General features: G+C 33.0%; 1 non-coding gene across 1 annotated transcript; it reads right to left on the bottom strand.

Moving 5' to 3' along the window:
* Positions 1-304: 304 nt before the first annotated feature.
* LOC148762452 (small nucleolar RNA R71) lies at positions 305-411 on the bottom strand. Its single transcript, XR_016026783.1, has one exon. It is a non-coding gene; the product is annotated as a small nucleolar RNA R71 (small nucleolar RNA).
* Positions 412-21,027: the final 20,616 nt, after the last annotated feature.

The following is a 21,027-nucleotide window of genomic DNA, read 5'->3' as shown; positions in this document are numbered from 1 at the left end:
TTCCATCAATGCGAATAATTTTGAAATTAAACCAGCTTATATTCAGATGATTTAGTCTTCAGTCCAGTTTGGTGGGTTACCCAGTGATGATCCTAATGCTCATTTAGTAAATTTTGTAGAGATTTACGATACTTTTAAATACAATGGAGTAACTGATGATGCTATTAGATTGAGACTGTTTGCATTCTCTCTGAGGGATAAAGTAAAAAGCTGGCTTAATTCACTGCCTAATGGGTCTATCACTTCATGGAAGGAATTGGCTCAAAAGTTTCTCACAAAGTTCTTTCCACTTGCAAAGACTGCAAAGTTGAGGAACGATATCACCTCCTTCACACAATTTGATGGGGAGTCCTTGTATGAAGCTTGGGAGAGGTTTAAAGAACTACTGCGAAGATGCCCACATCATGGGCTTCCTGATTGGCTGCAAGTTCAGACATTCTACAATGGGTTGATTGGGGCAATTAAAACCACAATTGATGCTGCTGCTAGTGGGGCATTGATGAGTAAGAATGTGGCAAATGCTTATAATTTGTTGGAAGAGATGTCTTCAAATAATTATCAATGGCCTTTAGAAAGGTCGGGTTCGAGAAAAGCTGTTAAAGCCTATGAAATTGATGCAATGAACAACTTAGCTGCATAAGTGGCTACACTGTCCAAGAAGATTGACACACTGAGAGTTCATGCAGTTCAAAATTCAATTTGTGAGATGTGTGGGGATGGCCATTCAAATGATCAATGTCCATACAATTCTGAATCAGTCTAGTTTGTGGGGAACTTTAACAGATAGCAGAACAACCCATATTCCAATACTTGTCAGTTAAAATCCTACTATGCAAGTATACGTATCAAATAAATAGTATATTAGCAAGCAAGGTATCGATCCCACAGGGAATTGATCTAAAACTTTACCAATTACTAAAATTAGAACAATTTAATCTTATCCAAATAATCAAAATTAAGTAATTAACTAAAACTAATTAACTAATATTAAAACCAACAAGAAAAATCAAAATAATAATAACTGAAGAAAATATCAAACTAACCAAGCCTAGGATTACAATATCCCTCACACTTCACCTAAATCTTACCTCTCTTCCTTAACTTATTTCAATGGGGTGAATTGCTAACCTAGAGTCCTAAATTATTTATAGGGGTTTCCCGACTCATCTTATAAAAATATCTATTTTAACCAAAACACTATATCCCTATGTGATTTGAAATTAAAACATACTCATTAAGTTCAGGCTCTAATCTGGCTACACACGGCTTATAGGTATATCCCTATCCTATACGCAAATCAATTAATTTGATCATATGCTATCCTAATTTTAGTCTATTTTAAACTCCCTTTCCCAAATTTGTTTAGGTTCCTAAATCAATTTAATTGGTAATCAGGCAATTAAAAGCATTAAGAATAAATTGGAATAAACAATTCAAATCCCATTAAAAATAAGCAAGAAAGAGATTAAAAATTTAGACTACATGTGAGTTCAATTGCAATCCTAGAGAAACAAGTTTAGCCACTCATAATTGCAAAATAAAATAACATTGTATAAAATTCAACCATTGAAAGTAACAAGAAAATTAAAAGCTAAGGAAGAAAACAAAACAATAATTGTCGTCTTGATCTCCAAGTTTCAACCTCAACTTCTAGTTTCTTGAATCTTTCAAAAGTTGTCTACTTAATGTTCTTAAACATATCCTATTTGTATTAATAAACTTAACCTAAAGTTCCTTAAGCTGATCTAGGGTTTAATTGGGCTTAAAGGTGTAATAAGAGGCCCAAAAATCAATTATCAGTCTTTACAAATTTCCATTCTCGGTACGGTACGTCCAACGATATTCCAACACGATTTTCTCTATCTTCGAGGTAGAACTGGGCAAAGTGATCTGCATAAAAGTTGTAACTCTGTCTCTTAAATTTCCACTAGTCTAAGAATTGTATCATTTAAAATTCTGTAACTCGAGATATGGCCAAAATACTGAAACATATGCAAGGAGATTCTAGGTCTGTCTACACCTTACTTTCCAAAATTAAGCCTAATCACTTTTATTCCTACAAAAAATATAAAAAATAATAAATAATAACCAAATTAAAAGGAATAACATAAAATTAAAATAAATAACTTAAAAGTAACCTAATTATAAAAACAACTAAAAATAAGTAAATTATAATTAAAAATTGAGGACTTAGCTAATATTTAATAACAAAATTGGAATAAAATAATTCTATAAAATAGAATTATCACACCCCTAAACTTAAGATTTGGCTAGTCCTCGAGCAAAAGAAAATCACAAAAAAAAAAAACTGAATCATAAAAAAAAAAATCCTTAAACAAGAGATAGAAATACCAAATCATGATTTCCCAATTTTTCCTCAAAAATTAACTCCAATTTCAACTTAAGGTAACATACAACTAATCCTTAAATTCATGCATCAATTCAAGTGAAAACTTATTTTTGAATGGACTTTTGTGTGTGTGTGAATGCTCTCTTGCAAAGAATATCATGCAATTGAAATTAATTTATGCTAAATCTAAGCATAGATTAGTACTAAGATCCCATAAGTTTGCTTTTCATCTCTCTCTCCACTAATGTAGATAAACACTTATTCAAGGATCAATAGGTCTTTATTAATCTTGTAATGTAAGGCTAGGGTTAAGGTATGATAAAGGATATATTTAAGCTCAAATTCACCCTAAGCACTTAATCAATCTAAATCATATAAAGAGCTCAAAAATTTTTTATAGCATCCTTAAACTTGAAGTAAATTTTTCTTTATACCACACATTTTATTTCACTTTTTTTTTTCAACCCTCAAAATTTTTTTTTTTTACAATTCTAAACTAGGGGTAATTTTTGCCAATAGCCATCATTTTTTTTTTCAACTTTCTCCCTCAATTTATCATTCTTTAGAAAGATTAACATACTTAAAGGGTGAAAGGTTCAAATTGTTGGATTAAATAAACAAGCCAAGGCTAATATAATTGTGTAATTAGAAAGAAAAGGTAAATTAGGCTCAAAAAGGGTGACTAAGGATAAATATAACAAGGTGGGCTCAAAAAGGCTCAAACGATCCAAAGATGGCCTAAATCACTTCCTATCCTAAGTGTTATCTAAGATTTTGCCTCGAGAGAGAATCAAACAAATTCTAGAATTCTTGACTTCACTATACTTTTTATCCAACATAAACTTTCTCTAAATCACACAAAAATTCTAAGTAAAAGAGTATAATGCTCAAATTATTGGAAGTCACATTCTAAAATAAGGCTAACACAAGAATATCACAAAATTTAAATCATAACTATATGCTTTCCAACAGCTAAGAATCAAAAAATAATTAAAATATCATCCTAGGATTGGGACAATCATGAATGAGATACAACTATCTCAAATTTTTTTTTTTCGAAAACACAACAAAACATGCAAATATAAATAAAAACAAGCAAAATACTAAAAATAAGCTAACAAAATTCTAAACTACTCCCCCAAACTTGAAATGAACATTGCCCTCAATGTGATAAATGAAAATAAAAGACAAGGGACAAGAATACTCCTCTCACACCGAATCAGTAGTCTACAAGTCCTCCGCATTATCACCACCAAAATCATCTTCAGAGTCAGAATCCATGGGTAACGAAGGAAAAGTAGACATATCCATCCTAATGTGTGTAGCATAGGCTCGCATCATCTATTCAATTGCCCGATTCTACATTTCTTGATGATCTAAACGATGATCAATGCACTCCATCCATTGAGTAACACTACGTGTGGGCACTGTATATGGAGGTGCGAGAGCTGCGTGGGAATAACTACCAGCAACCGGTGTAGATTCCTCTAATCTCTAAAGAATGCCCATGGTGATAGGAAGTTTTGGTTGTTGAAGCTCTTCTTTATCACTCCATTGCACACCAGCTCGCGCACATAAGGTAGTGATGAGGAAAGGAAAACTGATACTATCTCGTTTAGTGCGACCCATATGTAGGATGGCATGAGAGATAACTTTACCAACATTAATAGATTTATGTGTGACAATGGCATAAATAAGCATTGCACAATCCCTCGTGACATCACTGATATGAGTGGAAGGGAGTAACCATGCCACTACAAAATGTAACAAAACTTTCAACTCCTTTTTCATGGCACTCCGTTTGAATGAAACTGGCTCACCATGTGATGTCTTCCATTAGGCTCCTTCAATGCACAACATCGATATAATCTCATTGGAATCCTGATGATCACCCAAGTACTGCCCATATTCATCATTTTCAATGTTTGGAGTTCAAAAAAATTCGTTGATAGCTCGGCTATGAAAAGGAACACGTTTACCACGAACAAACGCCACACCATCAACATGCTCAACCACATTCGCATAAAACTCTCATACTACAAGAACCACTACTACATCAGGTTGGTTACAAAATTGATCCCAATATTTGTCGCTAATCATGTCATTAATCTCTTTGTAAGGTAGAATGAGGATTTCTATTCCTCATTCGAGAATTGGCACTTTGTTGATCAAGGATGTATGATATCGCGCAGTAGCTTCGATGGATATGAACTTCGATCTATTACAAGATCCACTGGAACTTGGTTTGGATAATTTTGGTGCCATTCCTACAAAAGAAATTTAATTATCAAAATAAATTCAGAGGAAAAATATGCAAGTAGTATTATGTCAACAAGTATGAAAATATGAAAGACTTATAAGCATGAGTTTAATTAGTGCCTGTCCAATGCAACAAATCAAATTCAAGATTTCCATTGACAATCTTACTTTTTAAGATGCAACATAAAGTCCCCATGCCTCACAACAATAAGACAACCTTCTCATAATCCTAATTTTCACAATGCCATAATCCAAAAAAAATCCAAAAATTATATATATGATAATGTACTCATCCAACATTATAAATATGGCATGTGTTGCACCACATGTCCAAAATTTAATTCTACCAGCTCAACCAAGCATAAGAATGTAAATAAAACCCATCATATACTTTCAACAATCAAGCGTTTATCAAATAATTTTGTAGCAACCAAAAATCTATGAATTTAATATATGGGTATCACAAAAATGGCAGCAAACGTCAAAATTGTCTTCAATTTAAGCGTTAATCAAGAAGAAGTGTGAGAAACCCATTAACCAACATGCACAATAGACTCATTCAAGAAGCAAAAATTATATGATTTACAACCTCCTCTTCTCTCTACATAAAAACAATGGAAAAAGAAATATTTGCAGGAGAGAAGGTGGAATGGTTACCTTAAGAGTGCAACAAGTGCAGGGAAAAAAATCAAAGTAAAAATCAGAATGCAAACTTGCAGACTGAAAAAGGAAAAAGAGATAAGCAAGAAAGTTGCAGAAGAAGTGTCACGACCCGGAACCTCCCTCGGGCCCATGACAATCGCCGCGACGTCTCGATTTACACTCATTACCCGGAATGCCAATCGAAACCCCGCAAGGCTTACGTATCAGTTTCTTGCCTTTCCTGTGAGCAATCGTTGTTAAATATTCCGTTTTAAACAATTACCAGTCGTTTCTGGCTTAAGTAAATCAAAAGACAAAATTATTTTAAAAGGATTTATAGACAAATATTACTATTCAAAATATTGATTAAAATATAGCATTTTTATATAAAACAATATTTATAGAAAACACGTGTAAGTAAAATAAATTCATACATACAATAATTTACAAAGTTAAAATGTACAATAATAATTACAATGAAAAGTGGCCCATAAATACACCAAGTGTTGGTGATAGTAACCTACTGTTTGTGAGATAGAAGGGTCAACTGGAATCCTCGACAAAATCGGCTATCTATAAGCTACCACAGGCCTGAAATATTTGGAAAGGAGGTGGGTAAGATTTTGCAATCCCGATGAGTAAACAGACATTATTATAAATATCTAAACGTGAGTAAAATGGAGGCTAGTTTAAACAACAAATCACAAACCATTTCATAAGGTTTTCAATTTATTTCTTAAACCATAAAATATTTGTAATTTACCGAAACAGTTGTTAAGGATCATGACTTTTATTATAAATAGGGCTCAAGCCAAAAACTAGGCCTCAAGGATACCTTGGCCGAGGCATTTAACCGAGTCCGCCAAGGTTGTTAAGATATTTACATGTTAAACACATGTTAGTTTTGAAAACAAGCCGTTCCTTGGCGTTGGCCGAGTTACACATTCACGTGGGGGTTCGACGTGAAGTGAGCTCTAACATTACCCCGAGAGTTACCCTCATCGCCTCTACAACCGGAGTAACTATATAACTGGGTTTACTGTGCCCCTCTAATAGGCAATCCACGAAAACCCCTCACTACAGTGACTAAACCCACCAATTTTAATAAAATTTCGACAGTATAACATGGCTTTTATTTATTTACCCAGCCTACCTAGTAAAAGGCAACTTACATAAATTCCAAATGCAATTATAAAATATAGCCACACATACTCATATATCATAAGCCATTCATAAGAAAATATATTTTTCAAGACAATTGGCAGCCTCCAATTACTCAATTTCATGATCAAAAGTTTCTTATTTCAGATAATCAACACAATATATTTATTTGTCACATTTATTTCTAAAACATCAAAAGTCTCATTTTAATCTCATTTTTGTTTCATAAAATACATAAAGAGCATTTAAAAATAAACTCTAGATAATTTACAATAATAATAGGTTTACTCACAGTTTTTGAAAACTAAATTTAGGTACTCCAACTATTACTCCTCGGGTGCGATTTCTTTACCCTTACCAGAGGATTCGCCACCTTGACAAATTGCACAATTAAGAGGTTTACTACTTTGGTACTAAATCAAAATAAACTAATTTATACTACTAATGCATGATATGAAGTGCAAAATGTCTAAATTTTGCCTAAACGCGGTGTTAGCCTATTTCGATCTTTTACCCGATAAATCGATATACGCGTCGGTTTAAACACCAAATTAATTTTTTTTTTCAGTTTCTATACCTCAATTGCACCCAAATTGATTTAATGTCCCTCAGTGTGGTGCAAATTATCAGTCCCAATAGCAAATGACGAAAATACCTCTAGTGGGTAAAAATTTATATATTTGCTACGAAAATTCTCATTATTTTTCTAGGCTCATAATTCATCATAATTCATCATAATTCCTCACATAAACATCAAGATCAGCAGCCAATATTCCCCTACAAAATTCGACATAATGGATTTCAATGGGAGAAAATTGTTTCTCTAGCTTATTTTTGCTATATTACAATATAACCTAACTAAAATCACTTAATTCAATTAAAATCAACCAAAACTCAAGTTCAAAACTCATCCATGGAGGTTTGGCCAGCAAGGGTGACCGTACCCACTTTCTGATTTTGCATGAAAATGAGAAAAAAATGCATGGGTAGTGAAAATCACAAGGAAAATCAATGAAATTTACCTTTTTAATGCTTGATTTCTTGATTTCTCTTGATTTTTCCTAAATTTTTCAGCTAGGGTTCTTATTTCTTTTCCCCCTTTTCTCTCCTAGTTTGGACGGCTTGAAGAAGATGAGAATTCTGGAATTTTGACCTTTTTAAAGGCTAAAATAATAAATATTATTTTATTCATTTTTTAATGTTTTATTAATTCCTTAAATTCTAGCCATCCATTTGTTTCCAAATTTTCACCATACACTTGTCCCACATATCCATAGCTTAGATAAAATTCTCAGACTTATCCAATGTCTTGGTGGAGTAATTTTTGAAATTTACACTTTTACCCCCGTAAAAGTCAAAAATTACATTTTTACCCCAAAAACTGAAAAATTACCCATAGACATATTTTTCATCCCTTATACTCATACAGTTCTCCAATTTGTCAAATTTGATCTGAATTCTCTCAAAATCTCAAATTTTGTTCGCGGGTGGTAAAATTACGATTTTTCCCCTACACTTCAGAAATCACCGGAATTAAACTTTTTCACTTCCTATCATTAAATTATACTCCAAATAGTTAATCTTGATCAAAAATTTCACTCCATGATCAAATTATTATCTTAGGTGGTAAAATGACGATTTTGCCCCTAAACATCAAAATTTTCAATTTTTCCCGAAATGAACCCTCGAACTCCGAACAATCATTTTTAGTCATTCCTGGACTGTAAAATATTAAATTTCATCCTACGATTCCTATTTAAACTAGTTCGAGGTTAAATCAACTCAAGTGTACCGTTAGGTACAATACCAGATTTGGTCTATTCTTAGGGACTTTCCTAGCGTAATAAAATGCTACTTAGTGCATGTATGTCATGACATGTGTTTATAGGGTCGGGTTTTACAAGAAGAGTAGGGGAGATTGTGTTTGGCAGCAAGAGACAAAGAAAGTGATAGAAGAAGAAAGTAAAAAGGGTTTTAAAAAGAGTTGGCCCTTGGGGTGGCAAAATGACTATTTTACCCCTATGCTCGAAAAAATGTCAGAATTAAAATTTTTCACTTCTCAAACTCAAATTACGTTCTAAATAGTCAATCTTGATCAAAAACGTCTTCCAACATTCCAATTTTAACCTTGGGTGGCAAAATGACCATTTTGCCCCTAGGTCATGAAAATTCCAATTTGACTCTAAATTAGTCCTCAAACTCTGAATCACCATTTTAAGTCATTCTGAGGTTTCCAAATTCTCAATTTCATCTTTAAATCTCTATTTGGTCTAGTTCGAGGCTTAATTCAACTTAATTGTACCATTTGGTACATTGTCGTCCTTTAACGATTTTCGAGATACCCAAGTAAGCAAATATGCATTCTTACATAAGAATGGCATAATAAACATATTGTAGAGTCGGGCTTGACATTGACCATCTGTCCCACTGACTTCGATCGCTCCATGTGGGAATACCTCATTGATAATAAAAGGACCAAACCACCTTGATTTGAGCTTTCTCGAAAATAATTTCAAGCGAGAATTATATAGCAACACTAATTGTCCTAGCTCAAAGATTCTTACAAATATCTTCTTATCATGCCATTGCTTCGTTTTCTTTTTGTAGAGTTTGGCATTCTCATAAGCTTGAAGGCGAAATTCATCAAGTTCATTTTATTGCAACAACCTTTGCTCACCTGCTGCTTGTAGATCAAAATTTAACTTCTTCACAGCCCAATAAGCATTGTGTTTGTAAAACTTAACGCTATAAACACATGTCATGACATACATGCACTGAGTAGCATGTTATTATGCTAGGAAAGCACTTAAGAATAGACGAAACCCAGTATCGTACCTAACTGTACACTTGAGTTGATTTAACCTTGAACTAGTTCAAATAGGAATCGTAGGATGAAATTTAATATTTTATAGTCAAGGAATGACTAAAACTGATTGTTCGAAGTTCGAGTGTTCATTGGGGGTAAAATTGAAAATTTTGATGTTTAGGGGTAAAATCGTCATTTTACCACTTGACATAATAATTTGATAATGGAGTGAAATTTTTGATCAAGATTAACTATTTCGAGTATAATTTAATGACAGCAAGTGAAAAACCTTCATTCTTGTGATTTTTGGAGTGTAAGGGCAAAAACGTAATTTTACCACCCATAGACAAAATTTGAGATTTTGAGAGAATTTAGATCAAATTTGACAAATTGGAGAATGGTATGAGTATAAGGGATGAAAAATATGTCTATGGGCAATTTTTCAGTTTTTGGGGCAAAAATGTAATTTTTGACTTTTACGGGGGAAAAGTGTAAATTTTAAAAATTAATCCACCGAGACTTTGGATAAGTCTGAGAATTTTATCTAAGCTATGGATATGTGGGACAAGTGTATGGTGAAAATTTGGAAACAAATGGATGAAATTTTAAAAATGGACCAATGGGAAAGTGACACTTGGCATTTTTTAAATGATATAATATTATTTTAATGAAAAGTCAGCCCATTTAAACCCCATTTTAAGTGCTGGTAGGCCATCAGGGAGAACAAGAGAGAAAATAGAGAGGAAAGGAAGAAAATAAGAAAAACCAAAGAGAAACAAGAAAATTCAAAGAGGAATTCGCGTTTTTCGCCCGTTTACGCGTCTAACGGTAAGATTTTTTGACTTTAGCTTGAATTCTACCTTTCCTATGCCTTTGTTTCCATTTAGCATGCTTGAGGAGAGAGATCTAAAAGTGACATCAAGGGCTGGACGAAATTCTAGGGGAGAGATTTTGAAATTTTTAGGTTTTGATTTTTAGTTAAATTGGTAGTTTTAGTTAGTTAAATGTGTTTAGAAATTAAATTGGGCAAGAAAGCATTAAATTTTCACAATACCCACCCTTGGCCGAATCTGCAATGAGGTACAATGATGATGATCCGATTTTTATTCTAAGAGAAATGAAGAGAAAATGATGAAAAATGGTTAAATGTGATAGAAAAACAAAGTAGAAAATTTACCGAGTTAATGTCCCATTTTTGGCTGAATTTTCCAAGGAGGAAAGTGAACTGATTTTGGTTATTTTAGAAGGTTATATGCTGATATTTAATTGTTAGAAATGTTGGAGAGAGAATGGGACGATTTAGAGCTAAAATGGAGCACGTTAGCAATTTATCAAGTAAAGTGCCAAAAATATGTTAATACCGCGTTTAAGCCATTTTTGGCTATTGCATTTCATACCATGCATTAGTATAGGATTTAAGTCAAATATATAGTTATTTAGCATTAATGTGATGAATTAAGTAAATTTTTGCAATCTGTCTAAGAGGAGAGCCTTCCGGTAAAGACAAGGAAATCGTACCCGACGAGTAGTTATCGAGGCACCTAGAAAGCTTTTAGTTTGTACAAACGGTGAGTAAACCTATTATTATTGTGAATTATCTGGAGTTTATTTTTAAAATGCTCTTTATGTATTTTATGAAACGAAAATGAGATTAAAACGAGATTTTTGATGTTTTAGAAATAAATGTGACAAAAAAATATATATTATGTTGATTATGAAATTGAGTAATTGGAGGCTGTTAACTATCTTGAAAGTTATATATTTTCTTATGAATGGCTTATGAGATATAAGTATATGTGGCTATATTTTGTAAGTGTATTGGGAAATTTATGTAAGCTGTTTTTACTATGCAGGCTGGATAAATAAATAAAAGCCACGTTATACTGTCGAAATTATATTAAAATTGGTTGGTTAGTCACTGTAGTGACGGGTTTTCATGGACTGCCTATTAGAGGGGCACGGTAAACCCGGTTATATAGTTACTCCAGTTGTAGAGGAGAGGAGGGTAACTCTCGGGGTAGTATTAAAGCTCACTTCACGTCGAACCCCCACGTAAATGTGTAACTCGGCCAACGCCAAGGAACAGCTTGTTTTAAAAATAAAAATGTGTTTCACGTGTGAATATCTTAACAACCTCGGCGAACTCAGTTAAATGCCTCGACCAAGGTATCCCCGAGGATTAGTTTTGGCTTGAGCCTTGTTTTTAATAAAAGACATAAGCCTTAACAACTATTTCGGTAAATTATAAATATTTTATGGTTTATGGAATAAATTAAAAACCTTATGAAATGGTATATAAATTGTTGTTTAAACTTGCCTCCATGTTACTTGCCTTTAGATATTTATGATAATGTCTGTTTACTCATTGGGATTGCAAAATCTCACCCACCTCCTTTCCAAACATTTTAGGCCTGTGGTAGCTTGTAGTACCCTATTTTGTCGAGGATTCCAGTTGACATCTTTACCACACAGACAGTAGGTTTCTAGCACCAACACTGGGTGTATTTTGGGCCACTTGTCATTGTAACCATTATTGTACATTATAACTTTGTAAATTTTTTCATGTGTGAATTTATTTTACTTATACGTTACAAAAGATTTCTTACACGTGTTTCTATAAACGTTGTTTTATATAAAAAAATACTATATTTTAATCAATATTTTGAATAGTTATATTTATCTATAAATCTTTTTAAAATATTTTTGTCTTTTGATTTACTTGAGCAAGAAACTACTGGAAATTGTTTAAAATGGAATGTTTAAAAACGATTGCTCACAAAAAAGGCAAAAAACTGATATGTAAGCCTTGCGGGGTTCTGATTGGCATTTCGGGTAATGAGTGTCAATTGGGACGTCGCGGCGGTTGTCATGGGCCCGAGGAAGGTTCCGGGTCGTGACAGTGTTCAAGTTCCACCGGTAAGTGACAAGCTTTACCAAAGACCAAATTATATAGAGACATACCAATCGGGGTCTTGTAAGCAGTCCTATATGCCCATAGTGCATCATCCAATCTATTTGACCAATCTTTTCTTGTGGGACATGTGATTTTCTCCAATATCCTCTTGCTTTCACGATTTGATACTTTCACTTGGCCACTAGTCTGAGGATGGTACGCAGTGGCAACCTTGTGTTTAACTCCATATTTTGCCAGAAGGGCATCAAAATATTTGTTGCAAAAGTGACTTCCCTCATCACTAATGATTGCCCTTGGAGTGCCGAATCGAGTGAAAATATTCTTCTTGATGAAATTCATTACCACCTTCGAATCATTATGAGGAAAGGCTGCCGCTTCAACCCACTTGGAGACATAATCCACAGCAAGCAAAATGTATTTGTTGTTATATGAAGATATAAATGGACCCATGAAGTCAATACCCCATACATAAAAAATTTCTATCTCCATTATGTTGTTGAGAGGCATCTCATGTCTCCTTGAGATGTTTCCCACTCTTTGGCACCTGCCACAATGCAAAACAAAATTGTGAGCATCCTTAAATAATGTAGGCCAATACAAACTTGATTGGAAAACTTTAGCAGTAGTCTTAATTCCTCCAAAGTGTCCTTCATAATCTGAAGAATGGCAATGGCGAAGTACACTTTGAATCTCTTCTTCCAGGACACATTTTTTGAACATCTGGTCTTTACACTGTTTGAACAAGTAAGGCTCATCCCAAAAATAAAATTTAACATTATGCAAAAATTTCTTTTTCTGATGAAAATTTAAATCAGTGGGAATAATATTGCTTACCAAATAGTTTACAAAATCAGCATACCAAGGAAGTGATTTCTTACCAACTTTAAGGATTTGTTCATCAAGAAAAGTCTCTTTGATTAAGGTTGAATCCTTACCTTAAGCTTCAATCTCTAATCTTGAGAGGTGGTCTGTAACTTGATTTTCTATTCCTTTTGCATCACGAATCTCAAGGTCAAATTCTTAAAGTAAAAGAATCCACCTTATCAATCTTGGCTTAGCATTTTTCTTGGCAATCAAATACTTGATAGCTGAGTGATCAATGACACTATCACCTTTGTCCCCAAGAGATAGGAGCGAAATTTGTGAAAAGCAAAAACCACAGCCAAGAGCTCTTTTTCTGTCATGGTATAATTTTTCTGAGCCTCATTCAAAGTCTTGCTAGCATAATAGATGGAATGGAAGGTTTTATCCTTCCTTTGTCCCTAAATAGCTCCCACTGCATAATCACTCGCATCACACATTAGCTCAAAAGGAAGAGTCCAATCGGGACTAATTATGATAGGTGCAGATATTAATCTTTTCTTCAATTCATCAAAAGCAACAAGACATTAATTATCAAACTTAAATGGCACATTTTTCTCTAATAAGTTGCAAAGTGATTTAGAAATTTTTGAAAAGTCCTTAATAAATCTTCTATAAAAACTAGCATGACCAAGAAAACTTCTAATACCTTTGACATTTATTGGAGGTGGTAATTTCTCGATTGCTTCAATTTTTGCTTTATCTACCTCAATGCCATTACTAGAGATCTTGTGCCCAAGAACAATACCTTCTCGCACCATGAAGTGACATTTCTCCCAATGGAGCACCAAATTTCTCTTTTCGCACCTCTTGACTAGCCTAGCAAGATTTAAAAGACAATCATCAAAATTATTTCCAAAAACTGAGAAATCATCCATAAATACCTCTAAGCATTTTTCCACCATGTCTGTGAATATGGCCATCATGCATCGCTGAAAGGTGGCAGGTGCATTACATAATCCAAATGGCATTCTTCTAAAAGCAAAGGTGCCATAAGGACATGCAAATGTAGTATTTTCCTGATCTTCAAGAGTAATAGCAATTTGGTTATAGCCAGAATAACCATCCAGAAAACAATAATATTCTTTACCAGCCAAGCGATCTAACATTTGATCAATGAATGGAAGAGGGAAGTGATCTTTCCTTGTAGCTTTGTTGAGCTTGCGGTAGTCCATGCACACTCTCCATCCAATCACCGTTCTTGTTGGAATGAGCTCATTATTGTCATTGGCCACCACAGTCACTCCTCTTTTCTTAGGAACACATTGAACTAGACTTACCCATGAGCTATCAAAGATAGGGTAAATTATTTCGACATCCAACCACTTGATGATTTCCTTCTTGACCACTTCCTTCATGATAGGATTCAATCTTCTTTGTTGTTCAATTGTGGCTTTGTGATCTTCCTCAAGAAGAATTTTATGCATGCAAATAGAAGGGCTAATTCCCTTAATATCAACTATGGTCCACCCTATTGCTTTCTTGAATTCTCTAAGTGTTCTCAATAACTTTTCCTGTTGCAAGCTAGTAAGATCATAAAAAATAATAACCGAAAGATTGAAAGATTTTCCAAGAAAAGCATACCTCAAGTGTGTTGGAAGAGGTTTGAGTTCCAAAGTAGGTGGCTCCTTAATGGAAGGCTTAGAAGCTGACACCAAAGAAGTTGAAATATCTAAAGACTCAAATTGATGATTAGCTCTAAATCTGGAGTGAGCATTCAACAAATTTGAATAATCAATAAACTCATCATCATCCCTATCATAGTTAGCAACTAAACATGTTTCAAGAAGATCATTGGGATTTTCTTCTAAGAAAACATCATGTGTCAAATTGTTCACTACACTCACAGAAACATAGTATTCAAATGTCACAGGCAATTTTAAAGCTTTGAATATATTAAATGTTACTTGTTGGACTTGAACTCTCAAAGTGAGCTCACCTTTTTCAACATCAATCAAAGCTCTAGCAGTTGCTAAGAATGGCCTCCCAAGAATGATTAGAATTTGCCTATCTTCTTCCATGTCAAGAATTATAAAATCAACTGGAAAAATAAATTTATCTACCTTGACAAGAACATCTTCAATAATTCCCCTTGGGTACACATAAGAACAATCGGCCAGTTGCAAAGTTATAGAAAAGGGATTTCATTCCCCCAAACCAAGTTTCTCAAAAATTGACCAAGGCATTAAATTGATACTTGCACCTAAATCACTCAAAGCTTTTGCAAAAAATAAATTACCAATAGTGCAAGGGATTGTGAAACTACCTGGATCTTTGAGTTTTGGTGGCAGCTTGTTTTGGAGAATTGCACTACACTTTTCTGTAAGGGAGACAGTTTCAAACTTACCTAGCTTTCTCTTTTTGGAGAGGATGTCCTTCAAAAACTTGACATAACTAGGCATTTGTTCGAAAGCTTTAGAAAAAGGGATATTTATGTGTAATTTCTTGAAGACATTGATGAACTTTTGAAATTGCTTTTCAAGTTTTTGCTTTTGGAGCTTTTGGGGAAAAGGTGGTGGAGGATGGATGACTTGAGAAGTTCCATGATTTTTAGCCTTGACTTCTTCTTTCTGTTCGACTTTACTATCTTTTTCACACATTCCTTCCCTATCAACAACTTCATTCTCAAGTTCATCTGCTTTTCATTCACCCTTTCAATCTTTTTTCCACTCCTTAAAGTGATTGCTTGGCATTGTTCCTTACCTTTAGGATTGATTTGTGTGTCACTAGGTAGAGAACCTTAAGGTCTATTGTTGATGGAATTTGCAAGCTATCCCATTTGGGTTTCAAGATTTCTCAAGGATGCTCCAAAGCTTTGAATTATCGTATCATTCTTGGATATATACTACAAGAGAAGTTCTTTCACATGGGGCTTCTTTTCAGGAACTGGTGGTCTAACTTGTTGTTGAAATCCCGAAGGCATGTTGGGCTTTGGATTGGAAGGTCTTGCACTGTTATTCCATGAAAAATTGGGATGGTTTCTCCAACCAGGATTATAAGTATTGGAATATGGCTACATTATACATTATGGCAACATATACATCTAGTGAAAATACCATGTTTTCAATTTTTTAAAAGAGAAATTCTTCAGATAAGTTTCCTTTTGAGTACCATCATAACCTAATCATTCTTCATCGAAGAATACTTTTTTGTGTTTCCAACATATCATTCAATTTTTGTTGGCTTATATGGAACTTTGAAAAAGATTCACACAAGTTTTCATTCTTTTTTTCCAATTCATTTCTATAATTTTGCAAATTCTTGATATCATTTTCTAGTTCAACTTTTGCTTTGGTTAAAAACTCATTTTCCACCTTAAGCTTAAAAATGATCATTTTCTACTTTAATGACATGCATTCAAATTTTAAGGAAAAATCACCATATGCATCTTGTAATACATGAAATGAATATGAATTCTCATCTAAAGTACTTGAACTAAAATCATATGAAGTGGAACATACCTTGGAGTCTTCAAGTACCATGAAACAAAGGTTGGTAACTTTTTCTTCTTCTTCATCTTATGAGTCATCACTATTGTTCCAAGTTGAAACCATGACTTTATTTTTGTCTTTGAAGTGCTTTTTTTGTTTGGACACTCATCCTTGGTATGTCTTAGTTTTCTACATTCATCGCATTATCAAGTGATCTTTGTTATGCTCTCCTTTTGGTATATCTCTCCTTGTGGATCTCCTAACTCTATTGTTGTAGTTTCTCTTTATGAATTTGCTAAGCCTCTTTACTAGCATAGCTATATCCTCATTTTCCTCGCTTTTTTGCATTGCACTCTTTTCTTCTTCTTGAAGAGTATACTTAATGCAATCCCCTTTTGCTTTGTGTCTTTCTTGTTTACCTCACCTCTCCCATTCTCATGTTTCTAGGTCATTTCATAGGTAAGTGGCGATCCTACAAGTTCATTTATTTTCAAGGTGTTTAGGTTCATCACTTTCTCTATAGTTGTTACTTTAGGTCTCTATAACTTGGGTATGCTATAAAAGTAGTTTCTTCACTAGTTAGGCATTTGGGAATTCTTTTCCTAGTGCTTTCGAGCCTCCAACTATGTTTGTGAACCTATCAAACATTTGATTTATTGACTCCTCATCCTTCATTCTAAATAATTCATACTCTAATGTGAGTAATCCTATTTTGGACTCCTTATCTTAGATGATTCCCACATAAGTAGTTTCTAAGGTGTTCCAAATTCCTTTTGCACTTTCACACATGGACACTTTGTTATACTCACTAGCACATAAAGCATAAAAAAAGGTATTATAAGCTTTACAATTCATTTATATCAACTTCTTCTCTTTCTTATCTCATTTTCTCCTAGTCTCAATGACTATTTTCCCATCTACTTCTCTATAGGGGACATAAGGACCTTCTAGAATGACATTTGAAACCTCAAGATCCATTGATTGAATGAATATCTCCATTCTCTTTTTCCAATAAAGATAGTTCATACTTAAGAAAAGTGGAGGTTTTTGTATTAATTGCCCTTCACTAAGAACAATTATTGTAACGTCCATTTTGATGATTTGAGCTTTGCTTTTGGATCACTCAAGGTTGTTAGACTTGCAAATTTTGAGCGTTTGCTTTAATATCAATTGTTAGTGCAATAAGCTCAAAGTGTGAAAGTTCAAAAGGGGCTGAATTGACTTCTTTTGAAAATCATTACTAATTTGATGAAAATAAAAATTTCCTTTTAAAATGTTTCTTCTTGTAAGACAATTTATGTAGTTAAAACTTAAGTTTGAATTAAGTTAAAAAAGCTAAGAACCTTGATAAAAAAAACTAAGAAACAAGAACACAAGTATTTTCATAGAGGTTCAATCTCCTTGCCTATGTCATCTCCCTTATCTTCATTAAAGAGTTTTGAATCCATAACGAAAATGACTTTTTAAGGTTTAAGCACAACATTCACTATAATCTTTTCAAGGAGAAGATTGAAGATCTCTACCTTTTCACTTTGTTAAGGTATAACCATACAACACTACCTTTTAATGGTTAAGGTATAACCTTGAAATGGATACAATAAAGAAGAATAAAGAGTTGAGATGCCTCTAGTTGTAATAGGATTTACCATGCAAGTTCACATATCATTAACAAGTAATATAAAATAAGTAGAGTATCAATCTCACAAGGAATTGTTACCAAAATTTTGCCAAGTACTAAAATTAGAACAACTTAGTCTTATTCAAATTAAAACTACTAAATAACGAAGGAAATTAAATTAATAACAAGAATGCTAATTTAAACTAGAGAAATTAATCAAAAAAAGCCTAAGATTACAATTTCCCTTCAACACTTTATTTGAATCTCTTCTGCTCTCTCTAAACTTACATAAATGGACTGAGTTGCTAACTTAAAGTTCTAATTTATTTATAAGTATCTTTCGAATTGCTTATAAAAATAACCCTTTCAACCAATTCACTATATTCCTATGGAAACTGAATTCAAGAAAGTCTTATTAAGCTTAGACTCTAATTTTGGTTGTCTATGACATGTAAGTATATTCTTATCTTACACGTGAAACAAATCAATCAATCAATCAACTAATTGAATTTGAACATATACTATTTCATCCATGGCTTACACTAAAACCCTTTTTCCAAGTTGAAATTTAGGTTACCCAATCAATCTAATTGGAGGCCAATCAATTGGACACATTAATCACAAGATTGAAATAAACAACTTAAATACCATCAACCATAAGCAAGAGAGAATATTAAAATCCAAATTACATGTTAGGTTCAATTGCAATCCGAGATAAAAGATTTAGTTCATGCTGAATTATAAAAACACAATCCAAAGAAGCTTGACCATCAATAACAAGTCAATAAAATCAAAGAAGTAACATAGAAAAAAAGAAAACTAAAGATTGTCATGTCTTTGATCATCTGTCTTCCAAGTTTTTCTTACTTTCTTGAGTGCTTGACTATGACTTGTTCTTTAGAGAAACCCTTGCTTAATTGTTCCTTTTAACTGCTCCAAAGGTTCCTTTAAATAGCCTCTAAAAAACCTAATATTAATCAGACCCAGAAAAGCTTTTTCGTCAGATATCAACATGGCAATGTGGCGTTGTTCTCAATTTTATCATGCAAGTGTACGTATCATAACAAGTAATATAACAGTAAATAGAGTGTCGAATCCCATAGATAATTGTACCAACTTTTGCTAAATACTAAAACTAACTCAACTTAATTTTATTTGAACAATTGAATTAAAGTGACTAATTAAAAGCAAAACTAATACTAAATAATAACTAAACTAAATCTAAAAGCTAATTGACGAAGCTTTGCTTAGAAAAACCCAATTAATAAAAGCCTAGGATTACAATATCCCTAAACATTTCATCTGAATCTTTTTTCTCTCTCTAAACTTACTTCAATGGATTGAATTGCTAACCTAGAGTCCCAATTTATTTATAAGTCTACGTTGAGGTTCTTATAAAAATATCTTTCTCTATTAATTTACTATATGTTTATGTATATTCAATAGAAGAAAGATTCATTAAGTATGTGCTCTAATCCTGACTATATGCTACACATCTATATATGTCCATCCTATATGCAAATCAAATCACCTAATCAACCAAGTGAATTTGAACACATGTTGTTCCATTCATGGCCCAATCTAAATTGCCTTCATCAAGCTGTATTTAGATATCCAAATCAATCTAATTGGTGATAAAAAAAATTAGAAGCATTAAACATAGAATTGGAATAAAGAACTCATATTTTAGTGATAATAAACAAAAGAGAGATAAAGCATTCAAATTACATGTTGAGTTCAATCATAATACTAGAAAAAGTAAATTAGTTCATATTATCTACAGAAAACAACAACCAAAGAAAATCAACCATCAATCTATGTCAAAGAAAGTGAGAGAAGAACAAAAGTAAAAAGAAAAAACTAAGATTTGATGGCTTTTTTTTCTCTAGAAAAGTTGCTCTCTATCTCTCCTAAAACTACTTTGAAAATCACTATTTAAATAGCCTTCAAGGACCTAATGTGATACCCCATATTTTGAAACAGTGATTAGAAAAGTTTATCGGAAGCAAATTGAGGTCAATTATAATGTTTAAAAGTGATGAAAGATGAAAGGAATAGTTTAGGATAAAATATTTCGCACGTGAGGAAATAACAATAAAATAATAATATTTTTATCGAAAGAGAATTTGTGAGATGAAAGGTGATTCAGAAGTCAATTGAGGCATGATAAGGTATTTTAGGTACCAAGGAGACAAGAGGAAATTTTTAGAATAAAATAATATTTTATTAATAAAATAATATTAAAATATTAATATTTAACCGGATGTCAAAATCAAAATCAGTCATGAAGAAGGATCATATGGTTGATCCAAGTGGGGGAGAAGAAATACAAAAAAAATTTTGGAAATGAGCGACGAAAGTGAAATACGCGTGTTTTGCTAAGTCGAGCTAACGCGGATAAATGAATATTTAAATATTATGATAATATCGCGTTGAAGTGCAATTTTGATAATTTGGTAGTACACGTACAGAGGAAGGAAGATAGATGAAAATTGAAGTTTTTAGACGTATTAAAAGGATCGAATTTGAAACATAAAGATTGAAGGATATGTAGTGGAATTAATGAGAGAAATAAAATGAACATATAGTAAAATAATAATAGTATATAAAAATATATATATATATATATAGATAAAGATAGACCAACATGGGCAATCGCCCATGTGGTCAATAAAAAGAGTAAAAAGACTCTTTAATTTAATTGATGGAAGGGGGGGTCGACCATGTGTAACAAAATGAAGAAAGGAAGAAAAATGTGAGGGGCCGGCCAAGTTGGAATAAAATGGAAAGAATAAAATACATATATATGGGTGAATAAGTAAAGTGAAGAAGAGAAGATGAAAGAGAGAAGTCAGTTAGTTAAGAGAAGAAAAAGAAACAAGAAGAAGGCATGAGCAAAGAGAACAAAAAGAATCAAGAGAAGGCCGAGTGGTGAGGAAGAAAAAAAAGGTGAAAGAGCTGAGTTGAAGGGGGCTATTTTGCTAC

Source organism: Theobroma cacao, chromosome 5, assembly GCF_053813885.1.
Source record: "Theobroma cacao isolate CCN51 chromosome 5, ASM5381388v1, whole genome shotgun sequence".
NCBI lineage: Eukaryota > Viridiplantae > Streptophyta > Magnoliopsida > Malvales > Malvaceae > Theobroma > Theobroma cacao.
The sequence above is the reverse complement of the archived record's forward strand: the minus strand, read 5'-3'. Positions and strand labels throughout refer to the sequence as shown.